Here is a 19,373-nt window from a genome sequence, read left to right as displayed (position 1 = left end):
ATTAAATTGGCCTTTTAATTCAGTACATTCTGTTCCTTTTTCATAAGACAATAGGACATAAATGCATCAAATTAACAAAAATGTGTGCTCTAATTGTCCAGTTTCAAATGCAGAATTCATCACGTTTTCTCCACTTGACCTGAGCATTAATCGATCCCGATTATCTGCCATTTTAGCCCCGCACCATTGATTAAAATAAACCACGCCCCTTCATTTGTCATGTTAGACCCCCCCCTGAAATTAAGACCTAGTTGCGCCCCTGATTGGAGCACAGTGTCCATAATTACACGGGCTGTCCGTAATTGGAGCACAGTGTCCGTTGTTGGTTAGTGAAGTCACAAGGGGCCGCATTTGCACGGGGAGATGAAGGGATTTGCCCAGAATCACAGGATGTTGAGCATACACAGGCTCGAAGTTGGTTCCCTCATTCCAAGGCCGGCAGCTCTGGCTTGTCAGAACCAGAGGCGCAACTAGAGCCACATTTTCGGGGGGGCTAATTCTTCTAGCGATAGATAGTAGAGATGAGGGTTTAAGAAGCAGTGAAAACACAACACAGACTCGTTAGCAAGTAAATGGTCTTTTAAAGACCTGTGAAGTAGTCGTGTGCGGCTGCGATAAGATCGTCCCAGCCCACAGCAGCTCAAAAACTGAATGAATGAATGAATATAAGCTTTACAAAGCGCAAACTTAGCCCGGGACGTCAAGGCGCTGGGCTATTCCATGGATACAGAAGAACAGAAAAAAAATTGTGACTGTAAATAGCCAGTTTATACGGTGTGAGACGATGTCTAAATATGAGCGCATGTGTAATTATCGAGTGCCTGTCTTATTATCGACTTATTAAGATAGAAAGTATTCCTACCGTCACAGAGAGTATCAGCACAATAAGACAGATACCCAACATCAGCTGCGCAATATCAGAATGTAAATATCTCTCTGTGACAGTAGGAACACTTTCTATCTTAAATCGTACTTCAGTGTCCGTGCATACTTGTGACTACGCAAGGAGCTCACTCACTTAGAAATGCATGCTGGCAACCACAACCATGCACGACCTTTTGAACAAGATATGTGTTTATAGTATGTCTACGTCTGATTAATGAGATGTAAATATACCTATAATTCAGACTCACAAAGTGCACCAGAATAATGCAGTGAGCACATCACTTGCGTAAGGAGAATGAAGCAGAACAAAGAGTCATTGCAATGTTTCTTTACATGTTGTCTTTGTCCTTTATGCTGTATGTTTTTCTCTTACAGATTTCAACCAGCAGGTGGGTCCCTAAGTACGGCTACACTAACACATACACTGCACACCTTAGTGTGTGTGCTGAAAATTATTCACACCAACTCACGTGGCTTTCTCCACTTTTGTAGCCACCTCACAACTCACGTTCTTTTGATCCTGAAGAAATCCTCATTACTATTGGGGAGGCTGAAACATGTCGACTAGTACTTAGGGGATATTGAAGACCCATTTTTCATCTTCATTATATCCCGCTTTGTTTTTAGACCTATCCTAGGATCCCGATTGGGCATCCGAGAGACATTTTTAACCTCATCACTTTTGGAGCACACACCGCACTGTCAAATCAAAACCTGCTCCGCTGTAACTCGATCGTTGAAGCACAGCAGGGTTGCACTCGGCAGCCCAGCAAGGGAACCGGATGATGAAGCATGCTACCAACTAGGTTGGTGGGTGAGGGTTCTTCTTACAATTCCATTGGATTTTGTGCTCCAGTGCTTGGCACTGAGTCGGTAAAACTAAAGGATTATTTAGTGAGTCCGTCCACGTTGTTGCATTTATTGTCAATCAGGGGAAGAGGACGCACCCGCAGTTCTTCCTCGCTCTCCCTTTGATTCCTCAATAATGAAAATAAGACACTGAGCATTACATTATGGCCAGGAAAAGGACAAGAACTAGAAGGGATATTGGGGTAAATTAAAGAGTAGGTCAGACCAGAAATAAAGGAACGATTAACAGAATGTGTTTTTAGATAGTAGGTGACTGCAAGTGCCCGTTCAGCAATCTTTCTTCCAATGCACCAAGAGCATAATCTACGGAGACTCAAAAATCGAAGAGGATAAATGAGATGACGTTTACCAGTCAGCAGGCAGTGTGAAAAACGGGCATCTTCTGCCACACATTCCTTCTTTAAAATCCATTTGAGCTTATATGAAAAATCAGTCCTTTAAATTCTGTTAGGTTTCCTCACATTTGATTTAAAACTTGTTTGAGCAGGTGGGCTTTAAGCTAACTAGCTCCAGGGCTATAATAACAAGCATTTGCATAGCCAATAGGCCTTGCCTTTGGGACCTTATAAGTGTTTAGCCATGTGCCACAAATTGCCTTATTGTCATTTAGCTCAAGGAACAGTGCTATGCAGTTTTGGTAGCAGTCTCAAAAAAGCCCAGCCAAGGAAGGGAATGCAATGCCTGCTTCAAGTGGACTTTTTAAGCAAGCAAGGCTTGGGTCCTCTGACTGTCTGCACTGGACCACTACAATAATAGGAAACAAACAGAGTGTCCAGATAGACTGTTAATACCAAATTAAAGAGTAAAGAAGACCTTAGACCAAGAGTTCTAAAGTCTATGTGATTTATTTCACTTAACTAATAACTTTTTTATAAAGACAAGATTATGCCACTTATTCATGCCATCAAATGGGCAATACTTCATTTAGATGCACATTGTCAAATAATGATCCTTTTCACATAAAGCAAACTTAGACACATCAAAACAACACAATTGTGAGAGAACAAAGTACAAAAAAATCAAACCATGAAGTAAACATACTTGAGTAATAATAACCAATACAATTGACCAGTCCTTATTTAAAAAAAAAAAGCACTAGGCGGACACTATCATGTTCCTACAACAAGGCCTCTGCCTATTGTCCTGCCTGTGTCATGAGTAATGGGGTTACACAATGTCAATGGGTGTTGTCTAGGCGGGAAACACCTATTTTGACTAATTCCCTCAAGTTAACCCATTGGCTAGAGCCAATGCGTTTTGAACCCCAACTTGCTGGGGGGGTCTACTCAGGACTAGGACTTGGTCTTGAAATCTGCTTGTGGCGCCAAATTAATCAGGAATGGTGCAGTCAGGGGGAGAATATTCCTGGGAATAAGTCGGTACGGGTTAACGGCACGAAACATGCGCTAAAATGCGGATGAAGTGCATCTACCCGGTTCCATAATAACTGGATGATGCTCTACAGCAGGATTCCAGAATGGTGTTGGAGAGAGTTAGTTGAAGGGAGAAGCTGGAGGAATGAGATGTATCTGCTTGTCTTCTAATAAATACTACTTTACTTACTTTACTTGGACTGCTCATCATTACATTTTGGCGACTGAGTATTGGATGACGAGCAGAAGAAATTAAGAACCTGCGCAAGCCCGTCAATTTTTTTTTCTTTTTCCTGTTCTTGGAATTATTTTTACATGGACTCATATCCTCCACTTGATCTACTCTATCTTAAATAACTAAAGATTCTTCTCATCAAATTAAAAAAAAAAAAGAGGAGCTCTCTTCTTGCAACTTGAAATTTCCTCTGCATGGATTTCCTCTTTGTGTAAGTAGGAACATTTATATTATGCTCTGGATTATTTAAAAACTTAAAGACTTACAAGCGGGGATGTATTAACTTTATTATCCTACTAGCAGCCCGTCCCGAGGTTGTCCGGGGATGAATTGCTGCCGGCCAGTAGTATATTGTTTTGTAGGATTTCGTTTTGATAGCATTTCTTATCTGTGACAGGCCTGTAAAACGCTCCGATTCACAGTGCACTGCTGATGCACTAAGAGTCCGCGTTCAGTAGTGTGTGAACTCGAGTTTCCCTACTTTATTTTTCCTTGCAATATTATATAGCGCGAACTCGACAACATGGCATGAGCACAATTTACATTACAGAAGAACACATTAATTTGTGGTAGGCACGGGGAGACAAAGCGATTTGCATGGAATCACAGGATGTTGAGCTGATGCAGAGATTCGAACGTAGCTCCCCAGCTCTAAAGTTCGCAATTCTAGAGCTTTTGGCGGGAGGTGTGTCTAAAAGTGTATGTCGGTGCTGGCCATCAATGAGAGGGACCTGTGCATTTTTCAAATCGGTGGTGAAAAGTGGACTTTTTAAGCAAGCAAGGCTTGGGTCCTCTGACTGTCTGCACTGGACCACTACAATAATAGGAAACAAACAGAGTGTCCAGATAGACTGTTAATACCAAATTAAAGAGTAAAGAAGACCTTAGACCAAGAGTTCTAAAGTCTATGTGATTTATTTCACTTAACTAATAACTTTTTTATAAAGACAAGATTATGCCACTTATTCATGCCATCAAATGGGCAATACTTCATTTAGATGCACATTGTCAAATAATGATCCTTGTCACATAAAGCAAACTTAGACACATCAAAACAACACAATTGTGAGAGAACAAAGTACAAAAAAATCAAACCATGAAGTAAACATACTTGAGTAATAATAACCAATACAATTGACCAGTCCTTATTTAAAAAAAAAAAGCACTAGGCGGACACTATCATGTTCCTACAACAAGGCCTCTGCCTATTGTCCTGCCTGTGTCATGAGTAATGGGGTTACACAATGTCAATGGGTGTTGTCTAGGCGGGAAACACCTATTTTGACTAATTCCCTCAAGTTAACCCATTGGCTAGAGCCAATGCGTTTTGAACCCCAACTTGCTGGGGGGGTCTACTCAGGACTAGGACTTGGTCTTGAAATCTGCTTGTGGCGCCAAATTAATCAGGACTGGTGCAGTCAGGGGGAGAATATTCCTGGGAATAAGTCGGTACGGGTTAACGGCACGAAACATGCGCTAAAATGCGGATGAAGTGCATCTACCCGGTTCCATAATAACTGGATGATGCTCTACAGCAGGATTCCAGAATGGTGTTGGAGAGAGTTAGTTGAAGGGAGAAGCTGGAGGAATGAGATGTATCTGCTTGTCTTCTAATAAATACTACTTTACTTACTTTACTTGGACTGCTCATCATTACATTTTGGCGACTGAGTATTGGATGACGAGCAGAAGAAATTAAGAGCCTGCGCAAGCCCGTCAATTTTTTTTTCTTTTTCCTGTTCTTGGAATTATTTTTACATGGACTCATATCCTCCACTTGATCTACTCTATCTTAAATAACTAAAGATTCTTCTCATCAAATTTAAAAAAAAAAAGAGGAGCTCTCTTCTTGCAACTTGAAATTTCCTCTGCATGGATTTCCTCTTTGTGTAAGTAGGAACATTTATATTATGCTCTGGATTATTTAAAAACTTAAAGACTTACAAGCGGGGATGTATTAACTTTATTATCCTACTAGCAGCCCGTCCCGAGGTTGTCCGGGGATGAATTGCTGCCGGCCAGTAGTATATTGTTTTGTAGGATTTCGTTTTGGTAGCATTTCTTATCTGTGACAGGCCTGTAAAACGCTCCGATTCACAGTGCACTGCTGATGCACTAAGAGTGCGCGTTCAGTAGTGTGTGAACTCGAGTTTCCCTACTTTATTTTTCCTTGCAATATTATATAGCGCGAACTCGACAACATGGCATGAGCACAATTTACATTACAGAAGAACACATTAATTTGTGGTAGGCACGGGGAGACAAAGGGATTTGCATGGAATCACAGGATGTTGAGCTGATGCAGAGATTCGAACGTAGCTCCCCAGCTCTAAAGTTCGCAATTCTAGAGCTTGTGGCGGGAGGTGTGTCTAAAAGTGTATGTCGGTGCTGGCCATCAATGAGAGGGACCTGTGCATTTTTCAAATCGGTGGTGAAAAAATATGAGTATGTTGCTGGAGATGTGGGCCGCCGTGCCACCAATGTACTTACCGGGGTAGGGTAAACATCCATTATTCCGCAACTTTCTTTCCGCATACCATCACGCCGCATACTTTCATTACGAAAGTACCAGGACTCCGCAATGCCATTATAACACATGGCATTACATTTTATATGCTTTACCACGCATACATTTACAACGAAATTTGTTGTAAATGCATGAATGGTAAAAGCATGTTTTTTTTATTGTTTGGATAAGGTAAGTATGGTTATAGGGGTATATGTTTTGGGGTACTGAGGTATATGTTTTGGGGTGTTTTAAGGGTTCAGATATGGTTATGGGGTACAGGGGTAGTTTTAAGATTTAGGGATAGGTATGGGTTTTGGGGTACAGGGGTATTTTTAGGGTTCAGGGGTAGGTTCGGGTTTTGGGGTACAGGGGTATTTTAAGGGTTCAGGGCTAGGTTTGGGTTTTGGGGTACAGGAGTAGTTTAGGGTTCAGGGGTAGGTTTGGGTTTTGGGGTACAGGGATATTTTTATGGTTCAGGGCTAGGTTTGGGTTTTGGTGTACAGGGGTATTTTTAGGGTTCAGGGGTAGGTTTGGGTTTTGGGGTACATGGGTATTTTAAGGGTTCAGGGCTAGGTTTGGGTTTTGGGGTACAGGGGTATTTTAGGGTTCAGGGGTAGGTTTGGGTTTTGGGGTACAGGGGTATTTTTAGGGTTCAGGGCTAGGTTTGGGTTTTGGGATACAGGGGTATTTTTTTTTTATTAAACATTTTATTTTCATCGTAAAACAAGGCAGGTACAATGGCAGGAGTACTTCCAGTAATATGATAATGTTACAATCACATCTCTGTATTTAGTAGGACAAATAATAAACATAGTGGCAGTGTTATATCTTGACATAGGTCAATAATAATCCCCCCTCCCGATCAGCTTAAACCTCTTCCATCTCTTCGTCCGAACTATCAATGTCTCCCTCAGGCAATGGTTCACATATTTCCCCCCTAAAAACGTTCCAAGGAGTCCATATCTGATTCCACCTACGTGGACTCCCCGTTAGCATACACTGAACGTTCCGTAATCATTATCAGGTCCATATGTTTGCACCACGCTGACAATGTAGGTCTATTCGTGTAACGGGGTCTACCAGAGGGCCTCGGGGTGTGACGGGTCCATACAGAGACAAGGTGCCATATACCGACAAGGCGGAGGGCGGACCGGGGGGAAGCCTGACTTAACGATTATGCCCCTCCCCTCTCTCTCTTCCATCATCGCAGGACCTCAGAGGCAGCGCGACGGATCTGGAATGCGAGGAATGGCCCTTTAAATCTTGGAGAGATTCGGAGTGGGAGGAGCCGGCCTATCACAGCTTCCCGACAAAAGGTGAGCCTACCGAGGACCAGGTGTGCTTGTTCACCCGGAGGACGGAAGGAAGGAGTGTGCGGAGTGGCGAGAGGAGCAGTCGGAGGAAGTACGAGAGGAGTACGAGAGGAGAGGAACATCGGAGGCAGGAGGAGAGGAGGACGAAAGAAGAGTTACATCGGAGGAAGGAGGTCGGAGGGAGCCAGCCCGCCCTAGAGGAAGTGTGAGACCCCTTTACCTGACTGGAGCAGACCCGGCGCCTGCAACAGACGGAGGAAAGCCAGGAGGCCACCGTTCCTGTGAGCCGCCCAGCCACTCACCCAGGGGAGGTGCGTGGCTCAGTCAGGTGCGTGACCGCATTAAGGGCTGGGTAGTAACCAAAGGTACACTAGGTACAAACCCACGGGACGCCTGAACCCCCGGTACCCCTTTCCTGTGCACCTATACTCCCTCACTTTAGGGCACTGTATATGAAGAGCACCGGTGTAGACTCCCTTCACTCCCTCCCCTTTATTATTGGTATTGGACGGAAAACTCACACTGGCCTTGTCTTCTCTTTTTCTTCTGGGCTGGAGAGCCACCCCCTACGTCGTGACGGACACCGAGGAGGAAGAACCCCCCCGAGAGGACCGGAAGGGACTCGCAAGAAAGAGAAGCGCCACCATAGGAGGAGAAGTAGAAGCAGATCACCCAGAAGACCCCCTCCATCGAGAAAGAGTTGTACCGACCAGCTATTTGCCTCAATAAAACCATTATTACCTCGAACACGACTATTGCCTATTCCTACTGTGCCGCATCCCGCTCCCAGCGCTACAATTCGCTACACCCCATTTCTGTGCAATGTCTCTCTTAGCAATCATCAATCCCAGTGTCCCCCATATCTGTCCGTGGCGAGGTAGACTATTCGGATCCCATGCATTAAGGAGACATTTCCGTGGTTCCGGCAAGAGAGACACTTTTAGTGTTTGCGAGATGGTGCGCATTACTTGCTGCCAAAATTCAGTTATTACTGGACATTCCCTTAAAGTATGAAATAGATTACCCTCCTCCCCGCATCCACGGAGACAGAAGGGATGCTGCGTGCGCTGAAGCTTATATAAAGTGGTCCTGGTGTAGTAAATGCGGTGTAGGATTTTCAGCTGTACTAGTCTAAATTTAGCGGAGATGCCCACTTCCTTAGGGGACGCCAGGGCCTCCAACCATTCCCTATCGTCTAATTCGCCCACCTCTTCAACCCATTTTTCACGTAGTTTTAGTGTCGGATCCGGTAGGTTGTTAAGTAGTTTCCGGTATGTAAGTGACATAGCCCTGCGTTGCATATAGTCAGTTAAAAGCCGGTCCTCCAGTGGGGAGGCCTCCGGAACCTTAATACCCTCCGGTAGCACCGCCAGTAAAGCATGTCTAATCTGTGCACATCTATACGCTTCAGTTGAACCCAGGTCATATTGCTGTTGAAGTTGCGTAAAGGGAATCACTGTTCCCTTGTCCCAGAGGTCTCCCACCGTGGAGATGCCGATATTGTCCCACTGCGTGAAGCCCTTACTTTTTCTCAATTGGCCCAACTCCCTGGCGTCCCACAGCGGGGTGAGTTTGGTTATAGTTCCCTTCCATCCCAGTCTCGCTTGCGCCGTGTACCAGAGTGTGACAGTGTGTTTCGTGGGTCCTATCAGTTTAGTGGCTAGTTTCCTATTGTAGAGCACTGCAAGCATGTTGTTTGAGCCTAGTTGTGCCCTATCGGCCCTGTATGCTGGGTCGTCTTGGGGTGCATGAATCCAGTGATTGAGGGTTTTCAAATGTGCCGCCCAATAATATAACTGTAAATTAGGTAACGCAATCCCCCCCGTCATACCAGCTCTTGATTAATTTGATTTGTGCAATATGGGCCGTGCGATTCCCCCACAACAGGTTTGTTACTAGAGCTGCCACCTGTTTAAAAAATCGTAGTGGAACCGGATATGGAGTGTTATCGAGTGCGTAGAGAAATCTGGGCAGTGCCATCATCTTATACAGTGCTGCTCTGCCCAGCAAAGTTAGGGGCAAAGATTCCCAGTGGGTCACATCCCGTCTTAGTTGGTCTAATGGTGGTATCAAATTTTTTTTCAAAAAAGTCGGCCTCGCTTTTGGTGATGTATATCCCTAAATATTTAAATGAGTTTTCCACTAGTATTAGTGGGCAGTTATTCGGAAGCGTAGGCGCCGGACCATTCAGGACATACAACACTGACTTAGTCCAGTTTATGGTGTATCCTGATGTTTTCCCGTGAATATCACAAAGTGTGAGAAGTTCAGGGATTCCAGTTTCCGGATCCGTCAAATACACCAGCATGTCGTCGGCATAGAGCGAGAGGCGATCCTCCCATCCCTCCTTCCAACTTATACCTTTTAATAAGGGGGTTGCTCGGATTAGGGTAGCTAGAGGTCCTAGGACCAATGCGAACAACAAGGGCGACAGGGGGCAGCCCTGACGTGTCCCTCTGGCTAATGGCACCGTGTGTGATAAGTGCCCGTTAGCCGTCACCTGTGCCATTGAGTTAGTATTTAAAAGCCTTTTCCAAGCCCTAAATTTGGAGCCAAACCCCATTCTGGACAGTACCGCGAAAAGATATTCCCACTCCATCATATCAAATGCCATTTTGACATCCAATGACAGTATTACCGCCGGGTCTGTTAACGACGATGCTCGTGCCAATACCCCATGGACTCGCCTGAGATTGAGGGAGGTATTTCTATTGGGCATAAAGCCCGACTAATCCGGGTGGATTAGCTGTGGGAGGTGAGTCATCAACCTGCTGGCTAACAATTTCGCTAGTATTTTAGCTTCTGCTTTCAGCAGTGAAATAGGGCGGTATGACGTGCATTCTCAAGGGGGTTTGCCAGGTTTTGGAATTGCTACGATTGTCGCAGTATGTTGGTCTAATGGGAGTTCCGCAGTCGCCAGACTGTCATTAAACATTGCCAATAAATGCGTGCTAAGGGTATCAGACATTATCTTGTACCATTCTATGGGGATCCCATTAGGGCCCATCGCCTTCCCTGATTGTATCGCCCCTATCGCCAGTTGTATTTCATCAGCTGTGAGATCTGCCTCCAGCTCCATACTAGCTTCAGGCGTCAGTGCCAGGGTATTTATATGGCTTAATGTTTCCAATGCAGCAACCTCCGATACTACCCGCTCCGGAGTATATACTACCCGAAAGTATTCTGCAAGTGTGTGTACTATCTTCTGGGGGCGTGAATGTAATGTTCCCTCCCTTGTGCGTAGGTATTGTATTCCCTTGGTGCTGGCCCCTTTCTTGTCCAGACAGGCCAATAATTTCCCTGCTTTGTCCCCCACTTCGTATATTCTATGTGTGGTTGCCATAATACTATCTATCGTTTGTTTCCGTAGGTGCTCTTCGTGTTGCTGCCGACATATCTGTAGGGCGTGCGCTGTGTCTGATGTAGGGTCTGCCATATGTGCATCATTCGCCGCATGCAGGGCCAACTCCAACGTCGACAATTCCCGCTGCTGCGATCGCTTATATTCAGTGATGGAGGCTATCGCCCGACCCCGGAGAACTGCTTAATACGCCTCCCAAAGTACCGATGGTGACTCTACAGAGGATGTGTTCTCCTCAAAGTAGTACTTAGTAGCCATCTTAAGTTCTTTCTTTATACGTGGGATCCTAAAATAGGTGGGATAAATAGGATATATTCTCTTGTGGGTTTTTTCCTGGCAAGCCAGCCTCAACAATACCGGGGAGTGATCTGATATACCTCTAGGCTTGATGTCTACACTTTCTACGTTGTGTAGTCGGTTTCTCAGAAACAAGAAATGGTCTATCCGCGATAGACTGTTATGTACCGTGGAGTGAAAAGTATACTGATTAGTCGTGGGGTGCATATGCCTCCAGACATCTGTCAGTCCCATTGCTTCGAGGAAGCTCTGAAACCGAGAGGGCCCGGATGATTGCTTTCTAGTGGGGAATCTATCCCGTGTCTCGTCAATCGTTGCGTTGAAGTCTCCCCCTATAATTAGATCTCCAAATTCTCCCAGCACAGGCAGCGCTATAGAATGCAACACAGGTGGAATGTACACTGATATTATATTGAAGAGTCGGCCCTCCCATTGGCCCTGCATCGCAGCGAAGCGCCCCTGGTCATCCACCTTAGTCTGTAATATCAAAAATGGTGCGTTTTTTGTAACCAAAATGCCAGTTCCCCTGGAGCCAGACGTGAATTCTGAGTGCACCGCCATTTTATATCCTCTCCTGTCTAGCGCTTGGCATGCCTTCCCCGTAAGGTCATCTCTTGCAGCAGGATTATCGCAGGATTATGGCGTTTTATGGCCTGCAGGACCAGACCCCTCTTAATTTTGTCTCCTAATCCCCTAACATTCCACGTTAGCACTCGCAGGGGGGCCACCAGGGAGTCCCGTGAAACCTCACCATGGAGGTCTGCCCGGGGGTTGTGTGCCATCAGTATAGAGGTAAAAATGGGGGAGTGAGTCTCCCGACCTACGCTCGATATGACTGCCTGTCCATCGTGCTCCTAGTATATGCAGTCCTGCACTACTTGCCTCAATAAACACAAACTGAAAAACAAAATCCCATTCCTCCCAACCAACCCCCCTCCCTGCCTCCCTGCTTAACGGACAAAGAACCGCCCGCCACCCCAATTTAGCAGAGTGCTTCTTCCCAACCCAACCCATAGTACTTGCTTGTTGGGGTACAAGGTCCGTAAGGCAGCAGCCCTCCACGCCCCTGTAGGCTCGCCCCAGTCCGGAATCCAGAGCCAGCTCAGTGTCCAACTGATATCACTGCATCTTGCTCAGTAGGTCGGGAAATCAAAGGTCTTGGCTCTGTTCATGTTCGTCTAGTACTAGCCGTGGCGAGCTGGTCAGTTCCTCTCGTTCAGGTTCCTCAGATCCTTCGTGAACTTCTTCCTGATGGTGCCGTTGAGTCTTGTGGAGACGTCGACGTGTTCCTGTCGGTCGCCCGCCATCCAGCCAGTCACGCGCCGCCTCTGGTGTGTCGAGAAACCACGTTTTATGGTCTGCTACCACTCGGACCCGGCCGGGAACAACATGAAGTAAGGTAATTCACGCTCCCTCAATGCTTTTTTGACCTCTACAAAGCTCTTCCTACGCCGGGCCACTTCTGCCGTGTAGTCAGGAAAGAAGGCAAGAGTCGAGTTCAGTACACGGACCGGGTGAGAAGTCCTCGCCGCCTGAAGGATAGCGTCCCTGTCCCTGAAGTTAAACAGTCTAGCAAGCACCGGTCTCGGGGCTGCTCCTGGTTTAGGTTTGCCACCAGGGACCATGTGGGCCTTCTCGACTGAGAAGAAAGTAGACAGTTCCTTGGGCTGCAGTTTGGTTGTAATTAGATCCTCTATATACAGGTCCATGGCTTGCGTACCTTCTGTTTCCGGAATCCCAAGAATCCCTACGTTGTTCCGTCTCGACCGCCCTTCCTGGTCATCCAGCTTCTCTTTCAGGTGTTTATTTTCTGTTTCAATCCGCGCCATTGCTCTCTGCAACTCAGACGTGTCTTCCACCAAGGATTTCGTAACTATTTCCACCTCCTTGATCCTTTCGGTCATCTTGTGAAAGTCCGCCCGCAGCAGAGAAACATCTGTAGATATAGTCCCTACCGTTATCTGTACGGCCGTCAGTGCCTTCATAATGTCTTCCAAGGTGACCTTTTTCGTTCCATCGCCATCCGGTGTCTTCCCCGTAGAAGGGCGTCCATCCACTGAGGGCGTATTGTTTTTATCGTATGCGTATTTATCCAACTTGGCATGCGCTGCGTGATTCCTTGGGCCCCTTCCCGCCATGGTGCACCCCCCACGCGGTCTGCTGCTGCAGGGTTAACGCTGGAAGAGAGTGGCGGTGGCGTCAGATCAACAAGCAGGGTTAGGACGTGCGCGTTTCACAGTATCTGCAGTGACCAATGGGCAAAAGTGTCCAGGTTTGGCACGGTATTTCTCTGTGTCTCTACTCAGGATGAAGTCTCATATACACCAGGGCAAGGTGTTGGTAATACGGTCTTTCCGATCAAGTCGTGAGGCGGTAGTCGCAGGTTTGGACAACTTTCAGTGTGGTTGGCCAGAGAGGGAGGCCCAGTGTCGCAGCCCCTCCTCAGTCACAGTTCTGGTCACGGTTGTATAGTCCACAGGGTTTTTAGAATGGGAGGCCTTGCTATTTTCCCCTCTCTTGTTGCTTGATTTATTCCCCGCGCTGTCCGAGTGGAGTCTACGCACTACATCAAGGGTTTTAAGGGCAGCCCCAGCTTACATACACGCCGCTGCGCTGTCGTCTCCAAATCTGGGCTCTTTAGTGTACGAGGAACCGGCGCGGGTACATCCGGCACGGGGAAGGCCGTTGTTGAGGGTCCCTCCGATCCTCCACCGGTACTGCTTCGTGACTAGGAGATGGAGGGGGTGGCTGTTAATGTTGAGAGCCGGGTACACACGGCGCGAGTACAGTTGCGCGGCGCTCACCTCAGGCCCGGCCTCCCGGTTTAGTCTGTCTGCCTCCTCCACCACCGCTGGGTGTTTGCGGTCACCGCCTGTGCCAGGGGCTTCGTCACCGACCGCAGAACACAGGTGGGCGCCCTGCAGTCAATGGCTGTCCGCGCCGGTCGACACTGGGCGCATTTCCGGTTACACGCCGGCCGGATCTTCTGCACTTCCGCCCGGCAATCCGATCAGGACAGGCCGCGGCTTGCGTCCGTCGGACAGGCCTCCCAGGCTCACCACCGCCTTCTTCTCTTTTGTGTATCGGAGTACTTCCCGGGTCCACCGACTCACGCTGCCTGGTTCCGGACCTTAGCTGCAGCCACTCGGAGCCTTAAAATGTCAACGGATTAGTGGTCGGATAGATGTTAGAGGCGCTTCGCCCACGGAGCTCTTAGGCTATGCGGCCATTTCAGTCGGCTGCTAGCCACGCCCCCTACAGGGGTATTTTTAAGGTTTAGGGATAGGTTTGGGTTTTGGGGTACAGGGTATATTTATAGGGTTAAGATGGGTTAGTGTTTAAGGGTGTTTGGGTATTTTAAGGAGTAAGGGTGGGTTATAAATATGGGGTGCAGGGGTATTTAAAGGGAGCAGGGTGGACACCCGGAGCTGGAACGTACAGAACCTGGGAAGAAAAAACAATGAAATATTGGGCACAACGCTCGCTTTTTTTTCCGTAATCCCGTGCCCCGCACACACCCACGCCCCCAGCACACGCCCACAGCACACAATATGAGACATGGCATGAAGGGCGGAACGTACCACACACCCCCATCGTTTGTCACGCCCCCAGCACACGCCCACAGCACAACGCAGACACGCCGACAAGGGACTACTTTGCTGGCACGGTTCTTTTACCTTTTAAATGTATATGGTGGGTGTCTGCATAGCCTATGTCCTTCTGCTGCAACTGCCCTTTCCAACGCTGTATTGGGTGTTGTGATTGGTGCTGTGGTTCCTGAGATTACCCGCCTCAAAGGTTTGGGCTCTCTCTTTATTATATTAGTACTAGCAGCCCGTCCCGACGTTGTCCGGGTATGAATTGCTGCCGGCCAGTAGTATATTGTTTTGTAGGATTTCCTTTTGATAGCATTTCTTATCTGTGACAGGCCTGTGAAACGCTCCGATTGACAGTGCACTGCTGATGCACTTAAGAGTGCGCGTTCAGTAATGTGTGAACTCGAGTTTCCCACTGGATGTTGAGCTGATGCCGAGATTCGAACGTAGCTCCCCAGCTCTAAAGTTCGCAATTCTAGAACTTGTGGCGGGAGGTGTGTCTAAAAGTGTATGTCTGTGCTGGCCATCAATGAGAGAGACTTGTGCATTTTTCAAATCGGTGGTGAAAAAATGAGAGTATGTTGCTGGAGATGTGGGCTGCCGTGCCACCAATGTACTTACCAGGGGAGGGTAAACAGCCATTATTCCGCAACTTTCTTTCCGCATACCATCACTCCGCATACTTTCATTACGAAAGTACCATGACTCCCCAATGCCATTATAACGCATGGCATTACATTTTATATGCTTTTACCACGCATACATTTACAACGGAATTCGTTGTAAATGCATGTTTTTTTAAATGTTTGGATAAGGTAAGTGTGGGTATAGAGGTATATATTTTGGGGTACTGAGGTATATGTTTTGGGTATTTTAAGGGTTCAGATATAGTTTTGGGTTTTGGGGTACAGGGGTATTTTTAGGGTTCAGCGCTAGGTTTGGGTTTTGGGGTATAGGTGTATTTTTAGGGTTCAGGGGTAGGTTTGGGTTATTGGGGTAAAGGGGTATTTTAAGGGTTCAGGGCTAGGTTTGGGGGTACAGGGTTATTTTTATGGTTCAGGGCTAGGTTTGGGTTTTGTGGTACAGGGGTATTTTTAGGGTTCAGGGGTAGGTTTGGGTTTTGGGGTACAGGGGTATTTTAGGGTTCAGGGGTAAGTTTGGGGTTTGGGGTACAGGGTTATTTTTATGGTTCAGGGCTAGGTTTGGGTTTTGTCGTACAGGGGTATTTTAAGGGTTCAGGGCTAGGTTTGGGTTTTGGGGTATAGGGGTATTTTAGGGTTCAGGGGTAGGTTTGGGGGTACAGGGGTATTTTAGGGTTCAGGGGTAGGTTTGGGTTTTGGGGTACAGGGGTATTTTAAGGGTTCAGGGCTAGGTTTGGGTTTTGGGGTACAAGGGTATTTTAGGGTTCAGGGGTAGGTTTGGGGTACAGGGGTATTTTTAGGGTTCAGGGCTAGGTTTGGGTTTTGGGGTACAGGGGTATTTTTAGGATTCAGGGGTAGGTTTGGGTTTTGAGGTACAGGGTATTTATAGGGTTCAGGGCTAGGTTTGGGTTTTGGGGTACAGGGGTATTTTTAGGGTTTAGGGATATGTTTGGGTTTTGGGGTACAGGGTATTTATAGGGTTAAGATGGGTTAGTGTTTAAGGGTGTTGGGGTATTTTAAGGAGTAAGGGTGGGTTATGATTATGGGGTGCAGGGGTATTTAAAGGGAGCAGGGTGGACACCCGGAGCTGGAATGTACAGAACCTTGAAAGAAAAAACAATGAAATATTGGGCACAACGCTCGTTTTTTTTTTCCGTAATCCCGCACCCCGCACACGCCCACACCCCCAGCACACGCCCACAGCACACGATATGAGACATGGCATGAAGGGCGGAACGTACCACACGCCCCCAGGGTTTGTCACGCCCCCAGCACACACCCACGTCACAACGCAGACACGCCAACAAGGGACTACTTTGCTGGCACGGTTCTTTTACCTTTTAAATGTATATGGTGGGCGTCTGCATAGCCTATGTCCTTCTTCTGCAACTGCCCTTTCCAACGCTGTATTGGGTGTTGTGATTGGTGCTGTGGTTCCTGAGATTACCCGGCTCAAATGTTTGGGCTCTCTCTTCATTATATTAGTATAGATAGATATAGATAGGTATGAAGATGAGCCGTGTACTTAGTTGTGCCAGGAATTGCAACGATTGAATCGTACTATGTAAAGAGTATTGCTTTCCTTGGTTACATTGTGTGGTGTTTATCGGTCTGCTACTGAATATTCACTGCACTGGAGTACATAACTGACCTTGAAAAATATAGAATTTTCCCTGTTTTCAAGTGTACCTGCATTGACTGCTTCTGTTTAACGGCACTTCTACACCGCGTACTTCAAGCGGCTGCACCGTTCGGAGCTCAAACTCCCTGGTGGCACTTTCGACCGCATCTTTCGAGCGGTGGTGCCATTCGGATCAGAGGCGTCTTCACCATTCTGAGCCGAGGTGTCCTCTTCTGATGTGATACGTTACGGTGATCAGGTCAGGTCGCGCTGACGTCATCACGCGGGTCACGTTGACGTTGCGTGCCGCCATATTGAATCCTCCCTGTTGCCGATCGGAGTACTCTACTGTTTCTCGTTCGAAGATTGATCCCTTCAAGGTACTTTATTCATTTTTTTTAAAAAAGGAGAAGTTACTTACTACGATGACACGCACATCCATTTTGTGTGTCACCAAGTTCTCTGCTACACGATGATGAGCACACCGTACACATCGAAGGTACTTCACTTATTTGGGCATATATTCCACTGCTTATCACCAGGTTTGTTGCTTCTCAAAGATTTTCCACACAAATCATCAGTCTACAGTGACATGCACACCGTACAGGCGCTGCTGAAGGTGTCCCGGTGTTTTGAAATTACACCGGGACAAATTCAGCATCTTTTTCTGTGAAGACCAACTTCTTGGCAGGGTGGACGGTGTCCACCCTGTGAAAAAAGTGGGTGGATGCCGTCCACCTGCGTGTACCCCCGACTCGTGCCCTGCGTGCCTACCAAAAATGTATGTGTCCTGTCCTTGTGTAACGTAACGGGTGCCCATGTAAAGCGCCCCAATACCTTTGGGTCGAGTTTGCGCTATATAAAACTCCCAACAACAACAAAAATATTATAGCGCAAAGTTTTCATTTCATGTATTGTATACATTGTTATATAACACGTTTCCAAACTCTGTTACAGGAATATGACTTAGCTGGCTCAGAATTATGCAGTTTGGTTTTTTAGGTCGAGCCTACCGTTGCAGCACATGCGCAGCTCGCTTTGCAAGGCATGCAGTATTCAGTATAGCATGAAAGCTTTGTGGAAGCTCCTCCCACTCTCCGCCCATCTCTTTCATTGGCTTAGGTCCTAAATGCTGCCTTCCGATTGGTTTGAGGCTAGTTAGTCCCTCCTTATAACGAGCATGTCATCATTTGTATCCTTCCATGGGTACTGGCCCCTTTACTTTCAACACTATTTACTTCCGTCTTCCCCCTCCACTCCCGCAGTCCGTGACTTCTCGGCCCCCCACCACCCCCTCCCGTTCGTGACTTCTTGCCCTCCTGCAGTCCCGTTTCCAAAGCAATAGGTCTTGCATCAATGCGATTCCTATTGCTTTGCAAATGCTTGTTTCTCCTCTACCCTGGCTGTTAGATACTGTTGGTCTCCCTTCATAGTAACAAACAGTGGTAGTTGACCTGCTGATGATTGGACGTGCAATGGAAATGGCGCACGGCTATTTGAGAATGTTTTGGGAACTGAAGACTCCATGCAGGAAGAATTAAGTAGGTTTCTTAAGATACATCAACGACCCCTGGGAGATACTGGCCAGTCTCCTCAGCAACTGCTCTTCTTTGCCTGGTCTGTCCACATTCCAGAACCATGACAAGAGGTACTAGTTGCCAAGGCACCACATGCTCCACAGGAATACACATTACAAATAATAACAGTATGGAGAATACAACACATCTCCCTCCCCCCTTAAGCAAAACGCCCACCAATCAAAATATACAAGAAAATTTAACAACACACAAAGTCATCAAATCTTTTGGGTTTTGTCTTGACGCGACAACTGCCATCTCTAGAGGAAGGAACTGCAACATTTTCATTGCTTGAAACGTTACAGTGCAAGGCAGCATCACTTTGCGACTTCATTCTTTGTGCATGTTCGATGGGACTGCAAACAGAAACCTACCTAGTGTTTCACCATTTGCCATCAGACAATTACCACGTACCTCCACGACACCCTTGGGAACAGACCATCTGGACAAACCCTTCTCCTTGTCACCTTGGAACACTCTCACACTCATGCCTTTTGTGAATAAACGCCTAGGTTTCACAACATTTTTGTTGTGTCGCTGACATTATGCCATTTGATAGTTTTTCACTCTTGCAAAACCTTTAAATCCACACACCGCTTAGTCGCCCTTTCCATCCAGGCAGAAACAGCAACGGTGCAAACAACCTCCCTTTGAGGAATGTGAAGGGTGTATCTTTGGTCACAGAATGGGGAGTGGTTGTGTAGTTCCCCAACATGTCCTTGACTTGTCGTCTCCAACACACATTACTTACGCTAACTGAATGCACTCCATGAGCACCCTGTTAAACTGCTTAACTAAACCATTTCCCCATGGATGATCTTTGTTCACTTGAAACTTGTTCTGCATTTTTCATTTAAAAAATTAGCGAAAACGAGGATAACACTGGAACTGGTGGGGCTGTAGCCGACCAAGTCGCAGCAGCTTTTAATCTTACAGGTTTTAATGAAACCGATGAGGATGCTATAGTCATCCCTCCAAATTTAAGGAAAGCTATCACTCTAAAAACTTATAAAACATGGCCTAACACCAAGAGGTGGTAGAGCAGTTTTTGTGATAGAGGCTCATGCATCTCACCAGACAGAGGTATTCTATTCA

This window comes from Lissotriton helveticus, chromosome 5_1 (assembly GCF_964261635.1).
Source record: "Lissotriton helveticus chromosome 5_1, aLisHel1.1, whole genome shotgun sequence".
NCBI classification, from domain to species: Eukaryota; Metazoa; Chordata; class Amphibia; order Caudata; family Salamandridae; genus Lissotriton; species Lissotriton helveticus.
The sequence above is the reverse complement of the archived record's forward strand: the minus strand, read 5'-3'. Positions refer to the sequence as shown.